This window comes from Pelodiscus sinensis, chromosome 15, assembly GCF_052426305.1.
Source record: "Pelodiscus sinensis isolate ZL-2025 chromosome 15, ASM5242630v1, whole genome shotgun sequence".
Lineage (NCBI taxonomy): Eukaryota > Metazoa > Chordata > Testudines > Trionychidae > Pelodiscus > Pelodiscus sinensis.
The window spans coordinates 40,566,355-40,584,560 of NC_143066.1; the positions used below are offsets into that span (position 1 = coordinate 40,566,355).

An 18,206-nucleotide genomic window follows, 5' to 3' on the forward strand; every position below is an offset into this window, starting at 1 on the left:
GCCTAGTAGGCACAGCCTGCTGACTATCTTGCGCCAGTTACATCTCAGCCCTGGACCTCAGTTTCCCATCAGGGGGATTTTGTGAAGCAGGGTGGGTTATTTGGGGTGGAGGGAGCTCACAGAAGTTCATTTTGCACCCAGGACACGCCAGGGACACATTCCCTGATGGCTGTGGCTTTAAACTAGACCCGCAGCATGGCCAGAGGAGAGCAAGTGTTAGTTTTACCTGCCACGGGCGGCACCCACAGGAAAAGCTCTGTCTGAGTCGCGGGGAGGTGGCCAGCGTCAGAGCAGGGTTAAAAAGCAGCCATCCTGCGGGGAGAAGCAGACTTCATGGGATTAACCCATCCAGGGAGCCAGCCTGAGGGAAGAGAGGCCAGCTAGAAAACATGCAAAGACACACACGAGACACTTGAACAGCACCGAAGGAGGAATGAGGCGGGGACTAGCGGGAGCCACTGACCACCAGGGAGAAGAGAGGAGAGAAAGCTCCATCCAGACACTCCTGGGGAATTGTGCACCACTGCGCACACGCAGAATTCATGTCCCCAGCGGATTTCTTTGCTTCCCCACAGAAAAATGACTTCTGATGGGGGCAGCCGCAAGAAGAGTCCTACACCCCTACCGCAGCGCAGGCAGGTAGTCTGGGGCCTGGAGCAGCCTGTAGAGATGTAAATCACCACCAATCATAGAATCACAGGGCTGGAAGAGACCTCAGGAGGGCATCAAGTCCAGCCCCCTGACCAAGGCAGGACTAATCCCACCAAGGGTAGAGGGGCCTCAGCAGTCCCACACGAGAAAGAGAGAGGCCATCCCTCTCGCTTGCTACCGCGGCACGCTCACCATGGAGGGGCAGGGCTTCGGGGAGTTTCTGAGGAGGTAGGTGTGGGGTAGGTTCTGCCCTCTGAGGCGGAACAGAATCTAGCAGCTGGCCTGCTTGGTGAATTGTCCCCAGTCTTTGACCAGGTCTATGCTACCCCGGAAGATCGGCTTCAGATATACAACTCCAGCTACTTTACATATTTACTTAGCTGGAGTCAACATACCTTAAGCCGAGCTTGGCCCTGTCTCCACCGTGAGAAGTCGATGGGGCACCCTTGGCATTCGATTTAGCAGGTCTATACTAGACCCACTAAATCAAACTCCAGAAGACTGATTGCCAAAGCATCAATCATCCAGTAAGTGAATTCCCCCAGTGGTATAAAACCAGCTTTGAAGGCTCCTTGATATTTCCAGAGTGGTGTAAAGGGCAGTGTGGCCTTACAAATGCTTGGGGCGCTTTGGGGATTAGAATGGGGCGCTTTGGGAATTAGGAAATTTTTTCAATCCAAAATTTCCTATCAAAAACATGCTCTTTGAACTGTTTGTACGGGCCTCGCAGGAGATGGTCAGTAGCCAGCACAAATTGTGCCTTTGATCCCTCACTTGCTCTTCAGTGGTCTAGCACAGTGTCTCCCAAATGGGAAAATAGCGGTTCTGCAAGAAAATTCCATTACAATCACATTTTATGATTTAAAAAATAATAATGAATATTTAAGCATTTATGAATTGTATTGCAAATCGTTTTCATGCGTGTTGATCTCATGACCTTGTTTAGCATTTGTTTATTCTTCTTACTTATTTGTGGTCTACTTTTTCAGCTCCACGTATAAGACTTATCAGGGGTTCTGCAAAATTATTTAGAGTTTAAAAGGGTTCCATGGCCAAATAAAACTGGGAAACACCGGCCCAGCACGTAACACGGAGCAGCCGGCGGTATATGTTCCTGGACTAATAGCTAGAAATAAAGGGTCAAACCCAGCTCCCTCGCAATTACACAAGTGGGCATGGGAGATTTCCTTCCATGTTCCCCACCCATCTTACTGTAGTTACAAAAATTACCAAACTATTCCAAAGCAGCGTGATTACAGGGTGTTATTTTGACAAATCAAACATGCCAAATGGTAAGATATCGTGAGCAGAATTTTTTTTGGGTGCAGAATTTTAATATTTTGGCCCAGAATCCCCCAGGATTACGAGCGTGAAGAGCAAACCAGCTGCCTTCACTGCAACATCTGTTATTTCAGGCCCTTCTCCCCAGCTCGGATTTTCCCCTTTTACAAGCCAAGAGCCCAATTGTACAGCCCCATACTCACAGAGCAGCCCCACCGATTTCACAGGGACCAGTTGCACGTGGAAAACTTTAATGGATCAGGCCAAAGTAATCCTACTTGGGAATATCGTGCCTTGTACGAGCGCTCGCTCATTGCACTTGGCCGCTTTTCATGAATCCCTTATCCTGCATTATATCCAGATGGGTGGGGCAGTTCTGCAAGCCCCAGAGACAGACCTGACAAGTGGCATTTGCTAGCACAGGGCGGCACGGCGGCTCCGTTTCTGTATGCAGAGGGCGGGCCACTTCTCTGCTTTTTAAAACATCAGTTTAACCCTCTATTAAACCAGCCCTGGAGCAGGCAGGGCGCACATGGACGCTGCCTGGAGCCAGCTTTCTGAATAGCTGAAGCCGCAGGTCAGGAATTCTCTCTGCACTGGCGAGGCCCTGCTCCATCCCAGGAAGGAGCATGTCCCCAGGGCTGCGGGTCAGCATCGTGCAGAGGTTTGTCCCATGTCCAGCACACGCACTCCCGGCCTCCCTCGGGCTCGCCTCTCCCGGCACGCAGGGTAAAACCCGGCGGGCTGTTCAGAGAAAAGGGCGCCACCGTCCTGTCTCGGTGCCGGACGAGAGAGGGGCTACAAGACGGCACAGGAACCCGCAGGAGGCTCAGGTTAATACACCCACGGCTGCTGTGAGGCAGGGAAGGCTGCTACCCACAACGTACCCAGTGGAGACACACCTGCACTGAGTGGTCCTTGAGGGGCCTGCCCTGCCGGGGAGCAGTGAAATGATCAGGGAAGTGGTCTGGAGAGCTCATAATGGCCACTGTGCAGCAACGCCTGCTCCGAACCCACCCGGCCTGGGCACCCAACATTCCCCACCCCCGCCCAGGCTTCCCTGTAAGCTGGGCGCTCGTGCAGCCACTCAGGAGAGACCCCAATGCTGCCCAGCAGGGTGCTCACAGCTAGGTTTGTTTTTCTCCGGGCGGTGCACATTCACACATGCTTCAGTACACACAACATTTATTCCGCACATGGATGGAACAGATTAAAGGGAATATCGCCCTCAACCCCTGCTGGAGAGTCTAGAACTGCTCCACCCAGGCAGCTGCTCCTATGGCTTAGCCAGAAACAGGCCTCCCTGACTTAGCTGCTGCCCAGAGGGGGGTTGAGAAGCGGGGCCAGCCCTGGAACAGAGCACACTGGACTGACTTTACACCACTAAGCACGCCCCGTGCCCCCCCGCCCTGTCCCGCCGGCTGTGCTCCCAGCTCCTACGAGATTCCCACCCCAGCAAACAGGGCAGGTGAGTGCACCGCCCCGCCCCCCGCTGCCCTGAACGTCACTGCCCGGGCATGGCATGGGCAGGTGGGGAGGGAGGGCTGCGCCCATGGCAGCTCCAGTGAAAGGCACACATCTCAGCCCACAGCCCCTCGGGCAGGTGCTACCTCCCCCCAGCCCAGGAGGGGAGGGGGCGTGACAGGCAGAGCGCTGCGAGCGCCCAATCCCATTCCCTTTGGAACAGGAGGGATTTCAAATGACGGACGCCATCTCAATCACCCCGCACCCTCCTGGAGGGTCAAGGGGCTAACGGGCGCGGCTTTCTAGCCTGCTCTTTTCCAGCTCAGACCGGCGTCAGCGTGTGTGATCAGCTCCCGCGGCACTGAGCGTCCCGCGCCGCATGACGTTGCTGTGTTGTCATGTGTGGTGTTGCCGGAGCCAGGTGGGTCCCAAGACATTAGAGAGATGGGGGGGGAAGGGGGAGCCAGGGGAGCCAGCATCCATGCTGGGCAAAGGGGAGGTTGCGTTATGCTCCCAGAAGGGGCGGGGCCTCAGGCAGAAGGGGTGGGGCCAGGCAGTGAGCACACCTCCCCCTCACCCCCAGCTCTCAGCGCCACCCACAGGACTCCACTCACCCCCTCCCAGCCTGGAGAGCCACTTGGAGCGGCCGTGTGCGCTCCAGCAGCAATTTTAAGGGCCCAGTGCTCTGGGTGCTGCAGCAGTAGCTGGGGGCCCTGGGCCCTTTAGAATTGCCAGGCCCTAAGGCCCTTTGCCTGGGGCTGTTACTGGACCAACTTGGGAGAGACAAGCTCTCTAGCTCCACCCTGAGCGTCGCTCGCAGCAGGGCCACCCAAGGGGGACCTTGGCCCTGGGTCCCATTCGAAATGGCCCCCAAACGGAGACCTACCGAGGTCCAGCACCACCCCCGTTTGAATCAGCAACCCCACAGCAGAGGCGGGCTGGGCTGAACCTGAGCAGCGCTGCAACCCCCTCCCCTGCTCCGTACATGGTCTGGTGTGGGGAGCTGCCTAGCCCCACAAGACAAGAGCAGTGCCGTGAACTGCTCTGGGTACAAGAGCGCAACCCCGACCATCTCTCCTGTTCTTCCCCATTTCCGTCTGGGTTCCTGGGCAGCCGCGGTGGCACCCACACCTCAGCACCTGCCAGGAATCAACATGGCGAGATAAGCTCGCTCCTTATCTGCCGTCAGAGAAGCCTGTTCCCTTCTATTTCTTGCTCTCTTTTCCCCTCTCCCTCTCCGAGCGGTTCTGGAACGCTGGGCCCCACCCGCCAAGATGCAAGTCACCTGCAGCCCTCTGCACAAGAAAATTAAATGAAATTGAAAAGAGCTGGACACTCAGCATGGGGGCCCTTCAAACTCTGTAACTCCAGGACACCCAGAGACACAGGCTGCGGGACTGGGCTGGGCCGAGTCAACAGAAGTCTTGTCAATAAGGGAGGGCCCAGTCAGAGTCTTTGTAGCCATTGTTGCCTCGGCTGTCCAAATTCCTTCTGAGATCGGAGACGTGGCACAGAAAACAGGAGCTGCCTTTGGCCAGTGGCAGTCGGGCCCACAGAACTCGGGTGTTTTTAATCACCATTAATTATGAGGTGGCACCTCTCTAGTCCGGCACCCTCTGGTCCGGAACATCTGTGGTCCGGCATGATTTGAATTAGGCAGAGATCCACTTACATAGGTGTGGCCAAGTTTCCCGCAGTCCCATAAAGTTTTTTTCCAGCCAGTCCTGGCTCTCAGGGTTCTGTGCTGTCCTTTAGCTCTAAGTGACCCCGAAATGTCTCCCAAGAGCCCAGCAAGCAGTGGCCTGGACACCCCTGCAGGAATCAGAGCCCCCACCGTGCTAGGCACGGTCCACACAGTAAAACAGACCTTTAAGCTCATTGGGGAAGGACTAACACAGAAGACAAATGGTGGTGGGGGGGGAGACAGAAGCAGAGAGAAGGGGCAACCTTAGGGGACTCCCTAAGTCCCAGTCCAGACACTAGCCCCTAGACCTTGCTGTCTCTTATGCAGGCTAGGCTAACGGTGGCAGAACGCCAGTGTCCCGCTCACACTACCACTGCCAGGGCTGATACCACTGGCAGGGGACGGATCCTGGCTCCCCCAACGCCGTGGCAGGACAGGCAGAGGAGCCGTGGAACGTACAAACGCTGCATCACCAGAACGTCTCCCCTCTGACTGTGCGGCCAACAGGAGAGCAAGACAAGGCCGGCTCCTGTGGGAGCCACACGCAGGCCTCTTGGCGAGCGTGGGAGCAGGAAAGTCCCCCGGAGCGTGTCCTCCCGCTGGGGAGTCTGCCAAGAGCCAGGGGCCTCCCTCGTGTTCCTGCACGGAGCACAGCCCTGGGTGCCCTGCAGGTGCCTGCTAAGCCGCAGGTAGCCAGGCAGGTGAAAGGGGCGGGCTGGGTGTGCATGTCCCGCCCACCCCCATCCGGGGCTGCCCCAACGCCCAACCCCCGACCACCTCCCCCAGCGCCCTCTCGGAAGAATGGGGGCTGCAGCCACACGAACCGGACCATCGGCACGAGGGGCAGCGCTCAGCTTGGGCCTGGCTCTCCCGGCTGCGGAGGGGAGGCCAGAGGACGATGCAGCAGGCTGGGCTCTTTCCCCTCCCTCCCTGACACCCAGAGAAAGCAGAGCAGCAGCAGCAACCCACTATGGGCGGCTGCAGCCCCCCTCTGAAAATGGGGCCCTTGCCCTCCCCCCGTTCCTCAGCCCTGGGCCCCTCCCCCCTCAGCCCTGACTCCTGAACTTCCCCCACATCTCCCTGCCCGGGGCCCCTTCTACACTAAATGCAACTCTCCTCTATTCCTGAGGGCCACCCCACTCGGCACCCTGGGGCCACATCCTGCCAGCCCTGCCCAGGTAAAGCTCCCCTCCGGATCAGAGGAATGAAGGCGGCGGGTCCAGCCCCACGTTCCCAGACACTGAGGTTCCACGGAGCAACACGATCAGCTGGCAGCTCCCTCCCCCCATGCCACCCAGCCCAATCCCCGAGTGTCACCGCACGGCCCCCAACAACGCACCCCCCTCACCTTGGCTTTTACGCGCTGCTCCTTGCCATGGTAGCCAGAGCCTCAAGCTCTCCTGAGGCAAGAGCTGCCCAAGAGCTGCGGGCCGGAAGTGCAGTGATGCCCAAGAACCCTGATGGGTGCCACTTCCCTCTCCCACAGCCACCTGCTAAGCAGCTGAGAGCGAGGAAAGGGTTAGCCCCTGCCGCCGGGGACTGGCCAGTCCCTCGCTCCACTGGGGCGTCACCGAGTTCATTGGCTGTTTGGGGAGTTCAGCTGCAGTCTGCAGAGCCAGGAGCACCATGGAGGACTTGCCAGGGGGAAGAGATGCTTCCTGGATTGATTTCCCCAGCACAAGGGTGGGGCTTAATCCATCTCTAGCGGCTCTCGGCAGAAAGGTCTCACCAGAGCTGGAGAGAGAACCCTCCCCCCAGGACTTCGGCGGAAGACACCCCTCAGACAGGAGGCATTTGCCTTGGAAGGGTCCTAAGGTCTGTTAAGTGTCAACACGTCTGTGATCACAGGGCCCTGGAAGGTCCCACAGGCTCTGCCGTGCAGGCCAGTTACTCACCGCACCAGCTCTGGGGCTAGATGTCGGGGCTAAGCTAAAAACTAAACAGCTACCTTTCTGCTGACGCCTGGTACCACTCCCCTGCTGAGCTGGGCCGGTTTTCGCTGGTTATTGTTTCCCAGCGTGAAGGACACGCTCCACCAGCAACCGGGCTGGCTACACGGGAAGCCAATGCGATGCTGAATGGTCCGCAGGCCAGGCGGATAGGAGCCTGCGCGCTGGCTCTTTCCCATCAATTGTGTCGTTTCTTAAAGAAGCACAAAGCAACTTGAAGTCTTCCGCCCATCCGGAGCTACGGACCGTCTCTTATCATGCCTCCAAACAGGACTCCCTGAAAGAAAGTGAGGAAAACAATACAGCTTTCAGTTCCTGTCAATACCCCAGGCATCCCGGTGTACACGCTCAGCCCTCTGCTCTGTTACAGGACATACCGCTCCACGATCTGCCAACAGCTCCGCCAGCAACTCTGAAAGCGAAAGTGAACAGGAAACAGCAGCGTGCACAGAGACGCTAGAAAGAAAGGTGTCATGCCCCCCCCCTGCACTTTACGAAAATTGGCTTATGAATATGCATAACGCAAAGCTGATTTAGGCAAAATGCTGCATGTAACTGTATTAAAGTTATGACCTGCTGAGTGTGTATATTCTATTTCTGTGAGTGCATTATTCTTGTAGGGAAAGTTAGAACTATGAACTGGGAATCTGTTTATAATTCTGAATGTGCTAATGAGGGCGAGTACTGATAATCTGGAAACATAACAGCCTGTTGCTCAAGATAATCTGTACATGGTTTTGTTTTCTGGTCAACCCAAACTGTGGTTGGTCCTACAAAGACTTGTGACCATGCCACCTGGTACTGGACTCCATCGTGAAACTGGTGTTTTTCCATGGGGTTGGGGAGATTAAGCAAAGATCTTTTTAGGGACGGAAGCAATCAGGGCTTAGTCTTCAACTGGCTTTTGAAACTGCCTCCCCACCCTAAGAGCATACACGGGAAGAAACCTGCAAACAGAGAACTCTAAAGATACAGAGAGCTGTAGACCCAGACCAGAAAAGGGGTGGGAGGGGAGAGGAGAAGAGGAAACAAAAACAAAAAATCTCTGCTTTGAAGGATTGTACCTGAAACAGGGACAGAGGGGTGAGGAATTATGCATGTAACAAGTTTCTTTGTGTATTAGGATTACCTGGTGTGTTTTATTTTAGTTTAGTAACTTATTTCAATCTGTCTTTTTCCACTTGCAATCACTTAAATCCGACTTTTTATACTTATCAAGCCCAGGGTAAATAATTGTTATCTGCGGGAGGGGAAAACAGCCACTGGGCATCTCACCCTTTCACGGATAAAGAAGGTGAATTTATAAGCTTTCTCGGTGTAAAGCAGGGGTGGGGAACCTTTTTTGGGGCCAGAGGCCACAGACCCACGCAGGTGTGGGGGAGACAGGGAAATCAGTCAGGGGCCGCATATAAGGGACGGAAAAAACCAACCACCCCTCACCAGCATGGGCTCAGAGCCTCAAGTGTGTCTGTAGCATTGTAGGGCCCAGGACATCAGCAGTACTGCCAACCCCACACGTTCAAAAATCATGAGTGAGGCTCACCAAAACTCCTAAGAGAGTCACTTTCGAATAATAGATTTGGTGGGGAGCGGGAAGAGTTGCTTCTGCTTTCTGAGCAGTGGGGTCACATTCTGATGCTTCCTCCTTAGCCAAGAGGGCTAGAAACTTTCTTTGAGAATGAAGGCTGAAATAATCCCATTTCCACTTGCTTCCAGGAGTCGGGGCCAAGGAAAACATTACTTATATTTCGGAGAGTGAGCCATGTCAGTCTGTTTCAGCAAAAGAACAAGGAGTCCAAAGCCTACCACATTTATTAGGGCATAAGCTTTTGGGAGATACAACTCACTTCTTTGCTTGGATTTGAAGTTTCATCTCCATAGCCATGCTAGCATAGACAGTACGGTGATGGGGCCATACAAGTTCCTGAGTTGGCGTGAGCAGCTGAGACTCTCAAAGCAGATCAGCTTGTCCGTTTTCATTTTGCTTTCCACTCAGCTGGAGCAGAGAACTTAAATAGGAACAGGCATCTTTGCAACCACACCCCAGTTCCCACACCAAGCACAAGAAGGGAGAAGCCAGCGCAGTACCAGGTCTGGATGCTTAACTTGAAAGAGAGAGACAAGCGACAGAAGCACTTCGCCCAACTCTAGCTCCTTCCAGATGGGGCTACGGAAGTGCTTATGTTAAGAGACCACCAGCAACTGAAATGTGGCCCAGCATTTCAATTTTGGAAGAGCAGCCATCTCCGGCCAATACAAACATTTTCAATAAGACATTTCCACTGAAAACGGCTATTTACAGTCACTTGGCTGCATGCAACTAAATCTGCCCAGCAAAAGAGAAATCGGGTTTCACTGTCGTAGCAGACACTCAAAGAAACAAACGAGCAGCTACAAAAATCGATGTTTTCGTTTTTCACTTCCAACAGAGGTATTATTAGTCAGACAGAAAGAAATTCATTTTCAGCCACAAGTCCATTGACACTGTGCTTCTTCCGCAAGGCATGAAAACACTATGGATGCATTATGTGTATTAACAAGGTGACAGAACTTCTTGTAGGGGAGTATGGGATTGCTACAAGAAAGACCAAATCTCAGAAGTTTCAGAGCAGGTCCCGGGGCCTCTGAAGATAGAAGGCTAGACTAGATTACAAGTCTCCCTCCTCAAATTTGGGAGCTAAATTCTAAAGCACACAGCACTTCCAGCCGCTCCAGCTTCAGTGTTGTTCTTTGGAAACCTTACCACAAAGCTGTAGGACATAGGAGAAGGCAAGAAGCTTGAACGCAGCCAGTTGCATTCATAGAAATAGCAAGCTGAGCATCGATGTTTGTTTTCGTACAAGGGTCTGCCCAGAGCTCAGCTCGCTAGGCCTAGACACTGTGGCTTTACACATGCTAGATACATGGTTTGCTCCCCAGCATGGGACAACTGTCTGAGATTGCAGTAAATCAGGGCTATTCGACACACGGCCCACGAGCTGAATGCGGCCCACAGCCCATTTTTTTGCAGACTGCGGGGCAGTTTGGGTTCACACGGGGCTCAACAAGCGACTCAGGGGTGGGATCCTTTGAACACGGCCTCTGCTGGGAACATGCTCCACAACGGCGAGGCGTCTCCCAGGCTGGGTGAGCTCTGAACCACGCAAGCGGATGGGCTGGCTGGAACAGATGGGTACAAGGTGTCCGCATTTCTAGCCCCCAGGGAGGAGGTGCCGGGAGCGCTGGGGCATTGTGGGCAGGGCCAGATTAAGGCATGGGATACTCATGCCCCTTATAGCTGCCATTAGGTGCCGCGCTCCCGGCTCCAGGGCTGCAGCAGCTCCCAGCGACCACCCTGCAGCGGCCGCCCGGGGTGGGGGCTGCATTAACCCCTGCAGCGCCGGCCAGCAGCGCCCTTCCCCCACGGCCGCGGGGCCCTGCATGGCCAGGTTCGGACCGCCCCGGGCGACCCCAGGGCTGTGCGCCAGCGGCGGTAGCTGGGCTGGGCCGGGCCAGGCACACGCGCCCTGCTGCCGCCAGCTCCGCGCACCCTCCGTCACATGCCGGGCAGGGCGGGACTGTGCATGTGCCCTCCCCCAATCCGGGGCGCAATTAAATTGTCTGCTTGGGGCGCTGGAATGGCTCAGTCCGGTCCTGATTGTGGGAAGTGCTTTGTATTCATGCCCGTCAGTGTGAAAAAAGCTATTTGCATGTCTATTTGCATGTCTATGCAGCCTCACTTAAGTTGCGGCCAGTGAGTATCATTGTGGCCATCAGGGCTACCAAAGTTGAGTAGCCCTGCAGTAAAGGATGCGTTAAACACTCCCTCCCCACTACACCCCCACCCCCACCTGCTCAAATAGAAAATGTTTTATAAGTTTCCTTTTTGGGAGCTGGGATTTACGGACGACTGTCTGCCTGTCTAGCTCAGCTGGGAGGAGAACCCCGAAACACATAGCCTAGGAGTGCAGCGGACAAAGGGCAGGCCCATCCGTGTCCTGGCCCTGCCACACAGCCTCCAGCGCCGCCAGAGGAGGGCGCCCTGCACAGAAGAAAGCAGGAGACACAGGGATCTGATAACGCAGCTGCTCCAGAGAGCCCTCTGGACTCCGAGTTGTTGCAAATTCTCCTGCTTAACACAGGAGCACAGAGGCCCCTCTGCAGTGTCACATGAAATCCTTCGTCGCCTCTGATCAGCAGCTACATTTCTTCTGCCCCAAGCCTGCCCGTGAGGGGAAGGGGGGGGGGGGGTCAGACAGGCCACACACTCGCTCTCGAGTCCAGTGCATTTCGCCTTAGCAGAGGCAGACAGGCCAGGCCCAGAGGGGACCCATCCCTGCAGGGACCTGCCTCCAGTAACCTGGCACTCGGCCGGAGGCAGCCTCGCAAGGCCAGGGTGCCGGGTTGTACAACGCCCAGGTGCAAGGTGCGCGAGGCACCCTGGGACGGCGACAGGGTGATGAGACAGGCAGCGCCCGCCGGAAGTGCGGATTTTAACACTGCCTGGGTAACGGGATGGCAGAAGCCAGACAAATAAAATACCCTGGCACCATTCGCTAAGCCATGGCCACCATCCCCCCGGCTCCGTGGGTGCCAGGTGCCTAGGGCCTGATCCACCGCTCTGGAAACGCCACTCCCCCCGGGCAGAGGCTGAAAGACCGGCCCGAAAGCCGGCCCGGGCCCTGCCAGCCTAGGACAGCCCCTACAGACCCCGGCCTGCGCGGCACGGAGCCCTCCGGCACGCACAGGGCAAGGCGAGGAGATCAGAGCTGGGATGATCGACCCACTGTCTGATCCCTCCTGCACCTGCAGCCCCTCTCTCCCCTTTACCGGCCTGCCGGCAATCCCGCCCCACGGGGGCCATGCTCCCAGCTCGCCCCGAGCCTCCCACACTGCGTCACTGCCCCTCCCCCACTATCTCCCGCCTAGTCCCCTGGTGTCCCTCTGCCCCCCAGAACCTCCCTGCCCAGCACCCCAGTGTCCCCACTCACCCCCCACAGCCCTCCTGCCCAGCACCCCTCTGCATCCCCTCCGCCCCACGGCCCTCCTGCCCAGCACCCCTCCGCCCCACGGCCCTCCTGCCCAGCACCCCTCCGCCCCATGGCCCTCCTGCCCAGCACCCCTCTGCATCCCCTCCGCCCCACGGCCCTCCTGCCCAGCACCCCTCTGCCCCACAGCCCTCCTGCCCAGCACCCCTCTGCACCCCTCCGCTCCACGGCCCTCCTGCCCAGCACCCCTCTGCACCCCTCCGCCCCACGGCCCTCCTGCCCAGCACCCCTCTGCCCCACGGCCCTCCTGCCCAGCACCCCTCTGCCCCACGGCCCTCCTGCCCAGCACCCCTCTGCATCCCCTCCGCTCCACGGCCCTCCTGCCCAGCACCCCTCTGCCCCACGGCCCTCCTGCCCAGCACCCCTCTGCACCCCTCTGCCCCACGGCCCTCCTGCCCAGCACCCCTCTGCATCCCCTCCGCCCCACGGCCCTCCTGCCCAGCACCCCTCTGCCCCACGGCCCTCCTGTCCAGCACCCCTCTGCACCCCTCCGCCCCACGGCCCTCCTGCCCAGCACCCCTCTGCACCCCTCCGCCCCACGGCCCTCCTGCCCAGCACCCCTCTGCCCCACGGCCCTCCTGCCCAGCACCCCTCTGCATCCCCTCCGCCCCACGGCCCTCCTGCCCAGCACCCCTCTGCACCCCTCCGCCCCACGGCCCACCCTGCCCAGCACCCCTCTGCCCCACGGCCCTCCTGCCCAGCACCCCTCTGCATCCCTCCTGCCCCCCAGAACCCCTTCCTGCCCAGCACCCCTCCGCCCCACGGCCCTCCTGCCCAGCACCCCTCCGCCCCATGCATCTACCCCCTTCCAGCCCCCCCCCCTCCCCTCCTGCCCAGCCCCCTGCCCCAGCCCAGCGCCCCCCTCCCCACCCCTCCGCCCCACAGACCTCCTGCCCAGCACCCCTCCGCCCCACGGCCCTCCTGCCCACCAGGGCCAGGCCCCCCCCCCCCCCGCACCTCTGCCTGGTACCCCAGTACTCCCAGTGCCCCCCGCTGCGCCCCCGCCCGGCGCCCCCCGGCCCCGCCCCCACCTGCAGGTGCGGCCCGGCCGGCGCGCGGACTCGCAGCGGCTCCAGCGCCGGCTCCAGCATCATCAGCCCGCAGCGCGCCCGGCCCCGCCCTTAAAGGGCCCGGACCCAGCCCGGCCGCTGCGGCACCGCGCACCCGCCCGGCTGGGGCTTGCGGGCCGCGGGGGGTGTCAGTGCGTGCGGGGGTGGGGGTCGGGCGGCAGGGTTATGGAGGCAGGGTGCACGCAGGGGGTGGGGGTATGGAGGCAGGGTGCACGCGGGGGGTGGGGGTATGGAGGCAGGGTGGTGGGGGGGGGGGTATGGAGGCAGGGTGCACGCGGGGGGTGGGGGTATGGGGGTATGGAGGCAGGGTGCACGCGGGGGGTGGGGGTATGGAGGCAGGGTGCACGCGGGGGGGTGGGGGTATGGGGGGGTGGGGGGGGGTGGGGGTATGGAGGCAGGGTGCACGCAGGGGGTGGGGGTGCAGGGGGGTGGGGGTATGGAGGCAGGGTGCACGCGGGGGGTGGGGGTATGGAGGCAGGGTGCAGGGTGCACGCGGGGGATGGAGGCAGGGTGCACGCGGGGGGTGGGGGTATGGAGGCAGGGTGCGTGCAGGGGGTGGGGGTATGGAGGCAGGGTGCACGCGGGGGGTGGGGGTACGGAGGCAGGGTGCACACGGGGGTGGGTGTATGGAGGCAGGGTGCACGCGGGGGTGGGGGTACGGAGGCAGGGTGCACGCAGGGGTGGGGGTACGGAGGCAGGGTGCACACGGAGGGGTGGGGGTATGGAGGCAGGGTGCGTGCAGGGGGTGGGGGTATGGAGGCAGGGTGCGTGCAGGGGGTGGGGGTATGGAGGCAGGGTGCACGCGGGGGGTGGGGGTATGGAGGCAGGGGGTGGGGGTATGGAGGCAGGGTGCACGCGGGGGGTGGGGGTATGGAGGCAGGGTGCGTGCGGGGGTGGGGGTATGGAGGCAGGGTGCACGCAGGGGGTGGGGGTATGGAGGCAGGGTGCACGCAGGGGGTAGGGGTATGGAGGCAGGGTGCATGGAGGCAGGGTGCACGCAGGGGGTGGGGATATGGAGGCAGAGGTGGAGGTGGGGGTATGGAGGCAGGGTGCACGCAGGGGGTAGGGGTATGGAGGCAGGGTGCATGCGGGGGGTGGGGGTATGGAGGCAGGGTGCATGCAGGGGGTAGGGGTATGGAGGCAGGGTGCACGCAGGGGGTAGGGGTATGGAGGCAGGGTGCATGCGGGGGGTGGGGGTATGGAGGCAGGGTGCACGCAGGGGGTAGGGGTATGGAGGCAGGGTGCACGCAGGGGGTGGGGATATGGAGGCAGGGTGCATGCGGGGGGTGGGTGTATGGAGGCAGGGAGCATGCAGGGGATGGGGGTATGGAGGCAGGGTGCACGCGGGGGGTGGGGGTATGGAGGCATCAGGGTGTTTTGGGGTACAAATGCCTCCCCAGCGCTGCTGCTCACTGGTGCAAGCCGGCGCTGTGAGGCTCTCTCTGACATGCCCTGCGCCCAGTTCACTTTGCTGGCATTGCGGATCTTTGGAGGGGTGGGCAGTCCTGTGCAGCCCATCATGAGCTCCCCCTATGCTCCCACATGGCACACGTGAGACCTGCTCATATGCCACCGGACTGGCAGGAGTGGCTGACCTGGGCCTGGCAGGGCTTTTGGCAACCTGCCATGAGGAAGGACCCAGCCACCTCCCTCCCCACAACCCTGGACCACCTGCTGCCCGCCCCAGCCTGCCTTCTCCCTGCCCGAGACCCTCTCTGGCCCCTCTCCTCCACCCCTAGTGTGGGAAGTGCCACAGACTCTGGCCTGGGAAGCTAGAAGTGAAACGGACGCGCCACGTTCGGAACAAGGGCAGAGAAGGGCAGCTGGAGAGCTCTGCCCCCCGTGGTGTGAGGGGGGGCCAAGGAACGAGGGCATCTGGGGGGCTATTTTGAGGAGGGTGCAAAAGTGCAGGACTCTAGAGTCACCCCTGTGCCAAGCAGCCCGAGAGGGCGTGCGGGTGCCTCAGGATGCCTGAGGAGCCCCGAGAGCTGGTGGGCAGGTGTCCACGCTTTGGGAGGAGATACAGACTCCCTGTAGCACTGACGCTGCGCAGGAGAGACAGCATGGCCTTGCTCTGGGCCCCCCGGCTTGATTACATCGGGTCTGGCCGGTAGGATGGGGCCCCAGCGTTTCCCAGCGGGAGACGTCAGTTCCAGCTCTAGTCCACCCCACAGGTGAAAAGGCCTTAGCTGAGGCCCAGCCTACTCCTACTCTTCGCAAAACCAGCGTGATGCCCACCCTGAACTGACCAGCACATCTCTTCCCAGGGCAGGGGGGCAGGGCAGTGGGTCAGGGAAGTCTGCGTAACAATTGCCCAGGGAACTTGCCCTCAGTACACAGGAGCATGCGCGGTTCCGCCAGCTGGGTGAATCGTTCTCAACAGGGGACACAGAGGCTGAGGATTTTATTCTCCCTTTCTCTGCCGGAAGTATCTGTGAGCGGTTCGCACCATCCTCTCCCCAGCTCTGTCTGAGGCTTTTGAAACGTGCTTTCCCCAGACATTGGCGCTAGAAAAACTCAAAGGGCGTGAGCCTGGCCGAAGGAAATGACTACAGATATTAAAAGTGGGCAGTATTAGCCCACATCCATGAAACCCCCTTTGGCCTTTTTGTTACTAACACCGTGCATTTTATCCAAATACAGTTTCAATGTTCGGTTAATGCTGCCCTGACTGTACCTCTGTGGTTCTGTGCAGATGCTTTAAGCCCCGTAGTGGCCCCCACGGCAAAGGGCCTCGTGCCCTGTGGGTCGTGATGCACAAGTCCCTGTCACCGTGCTTGGGATGTCACAAGTCTCAGGCACCCCATGCACAAGGCTCCTCAGACACAGCCCTGGATGGTCCCTAGTAACGCTCACAGGTCTCAATAGGGAGGCAAGAAACAACAGATACAAATACACTGGCCACCAGGACTTCCATACTTGCATGAGGGATCGTCTTACTGCAACCCCCCGGGGCACCCAGGGAGGGATCTAACGGTCACACAGCTGCCTCCGCTTAGTATCACTATCCTAGCGGCAAGCAAGCCCTGCCCCCCCACTGTCCAGAGCCCAGTCCTTCTGGCCATGGTCTCCTCGGAGCGCCTCAGCTAAGTCCTGCCGGCCCCATGACCTGTGTGCTGGCTGCTGCCCTGTATCCTGCTGCTACTGCTGATCACTACCAGCCACCGGCTCTGTCCCGGCCTGGCACCCAGCTGTTGCCTGCTGCCCTTGCTCATTCACCACCAGCCTGGCCCAGTCCGACGTCTGGGACTCCCCTTTCCTGTTCTCTGGCCATTAAGGAGCTCTCAGTTTAGCTGAAGTGGGAGACGGTGAGCAGGACAGTTGCCTAGGGCACCAGCTTTCAAGGGATGCTGTCCCCTCCCTTCCTCCCTTCCATCCGTCCTGGGGTAGTGGCAGTGCACGAAGGCTCCCCCCATCCCCTAGCACAGAGAGGCAGATGGAGCAGCCAGACACTTTGAGCTGCTGGTCAGGAGCTGCCTAGATAAGTGCCTCCCGGCCAGAGCCTGCCTCTGGTACCCCATCCCATCCTAGATCCCAACCTCTGCCCCAAGTCACCACCCAAACCCTCTGTAACACTCCTCCCCCATCCCCAGGTCACGGCTCCCTTCCAGACCCTGCACACACTCCTCAATCCCTCCCCCAGGCCAGAATCTTCTCCTGCACCCCCTCTGGACCCTGCACCCCAAGCCCCTGTCCCAAATCACAACCCAAACTCCCAGACCCCACATCCTCTCCTGCACTCCGTCCTAGACCCCGCACTCCCTCCAGAGAGAACTGCGGGCTTTACCAAAATTTTGTAGTGCCCCCCCCCCCCATCAAAACTGATTGCCTGCCCCAGCTGACAGAGCCATGCCAAACCGGCTGTGCACCACTGCCCTCTGCTGGATAGAATCTGAACTGAGGCACTCTGCACATGGCTCAGGGGTGGCAAAGGTGGTACTTGCGAATTCCCACAAATGTGTCGTGAGTCTTCAGAGGTCTGGAGGTTTGTGAAAGCCCCAACTCCTGCAGGCAGGAGATCAGCCAAAAGACCACAACCTTGCATGCTGCCTGTTACTGTCTCATCATTCCTTGTTCTCCCCCTCTGGCTCCCGCTCTGGTGTCCTGCAGGGATAGGAAAAGGTATTTCCGCATCCAATGCGCGATGTGCAAAAATTGTCCATGGATTTCTGTGGATTTGCAGAGCTCTACTGACCCTGGCCGGGCTGAGGCTCCGAGGCACCCCCTCCCCCCGCCTGCAATCGGGGAGTGGTGTGAACATGACTGGGGGCTGCTCTCAATCCTCCTCCCCTGACACTGAGGGCAGGGGAGGGTCTGTCACAGCTGTCCAGGCTCCCCTGCTGGCCTGGGCAAGGCCAGTAGAAGTGGTGGGAGGGGTGGGGGTGGAGCAAGCACCCCGGCCCCCGTTCCAGCGCCATTGGTAACAGCTGCACAGTGACCTGTGGAGCAGCCCCTGGCCTGTGTCCTTGCTCCCCAGACCACTGCCACTCCCCCTCCTCCCCGCTTGTTTTCTCTCCTGGGCTCGCCCCACCTCCCTCACGTGGCATCGTGCGCTGCGGCCCCTCACAGCTGCCCACCTGGCTCTTTTATCTCAGTATCCCAGCTGCTGTCCGGAAAGATGGTCCACGGATATCCAGAACTGCAGCGGCAGGTACGAAGTGGGTCCTCACAGATTTGAAGGGCTCTACTTATAAGACACTTGGAAGCATTTGGGGGCGGGGCGGTCTTTTTGTTCCCTGTCAGTACAGCACCTAGCCCAGTGGAGTCCTGGCCCAGGGCTGGCTAAGGGGACACAAATAACACGTCAATAATGGCCCACGCTTCCATTTAGGAAAGGGACATTTCTAGACCTTTTGGCTACAGAGCCCTTATGGCCGGAGCATGTGACTGGGATGATTTAGCTGGGGTCGGTCCTGCTTTGAGCAGGGGTTGGACTAGATGACCTCCTGAGGTCTCTCCCCACCCTAATCTTCTGCGGGTCCATGTATCTAGGCAAGGTGCCAGCCGCAGGGAGCTGGCAGACAGAGCCCTGTGGAGCATTGGGCATTATGAACAGGGGCCTGGCACCGCCAGGGCAGCC

General features: G+C 59.3%; 1 protein-coding gene across 4 annotated transcripts in view; it reads right to left on the reverse strand.

The window, feature by feature from the left end:
- The window catches only part of LOC102454494 (hexosaminidase D-like), a 30,092-nt gene extending 16,857 nt beyond the window's left edge, over positions 1 to 13,235 (reverse strand). Inside the window, exons 1-3 of one of the 4 annotated variants that reach the window (XM_075899897.2) lie at positions 13,088 to 13,235; positions 7,029 to 7,306; positions 227 to 312 (exon numbers count right to left, since the gene is read on the reverse strand). The gene's annotated coding sequence lies outside the window, so the exon portion shown is untranslated. Of the gene's footprint in view, positions 1 to 226; positions 5,854 to 7,028; positions 7,307 to 7,406; positions 8,340 to 13,087 lie in introns of those variants that run through there. The other 3 variants (XM_075899896.2, XM_089769327.1, XM_089769328.1) reach the window with 3 other exon arrangements.
- Positions 13,236 to 18,206: the final 4,971 nt, after the last annotated feature.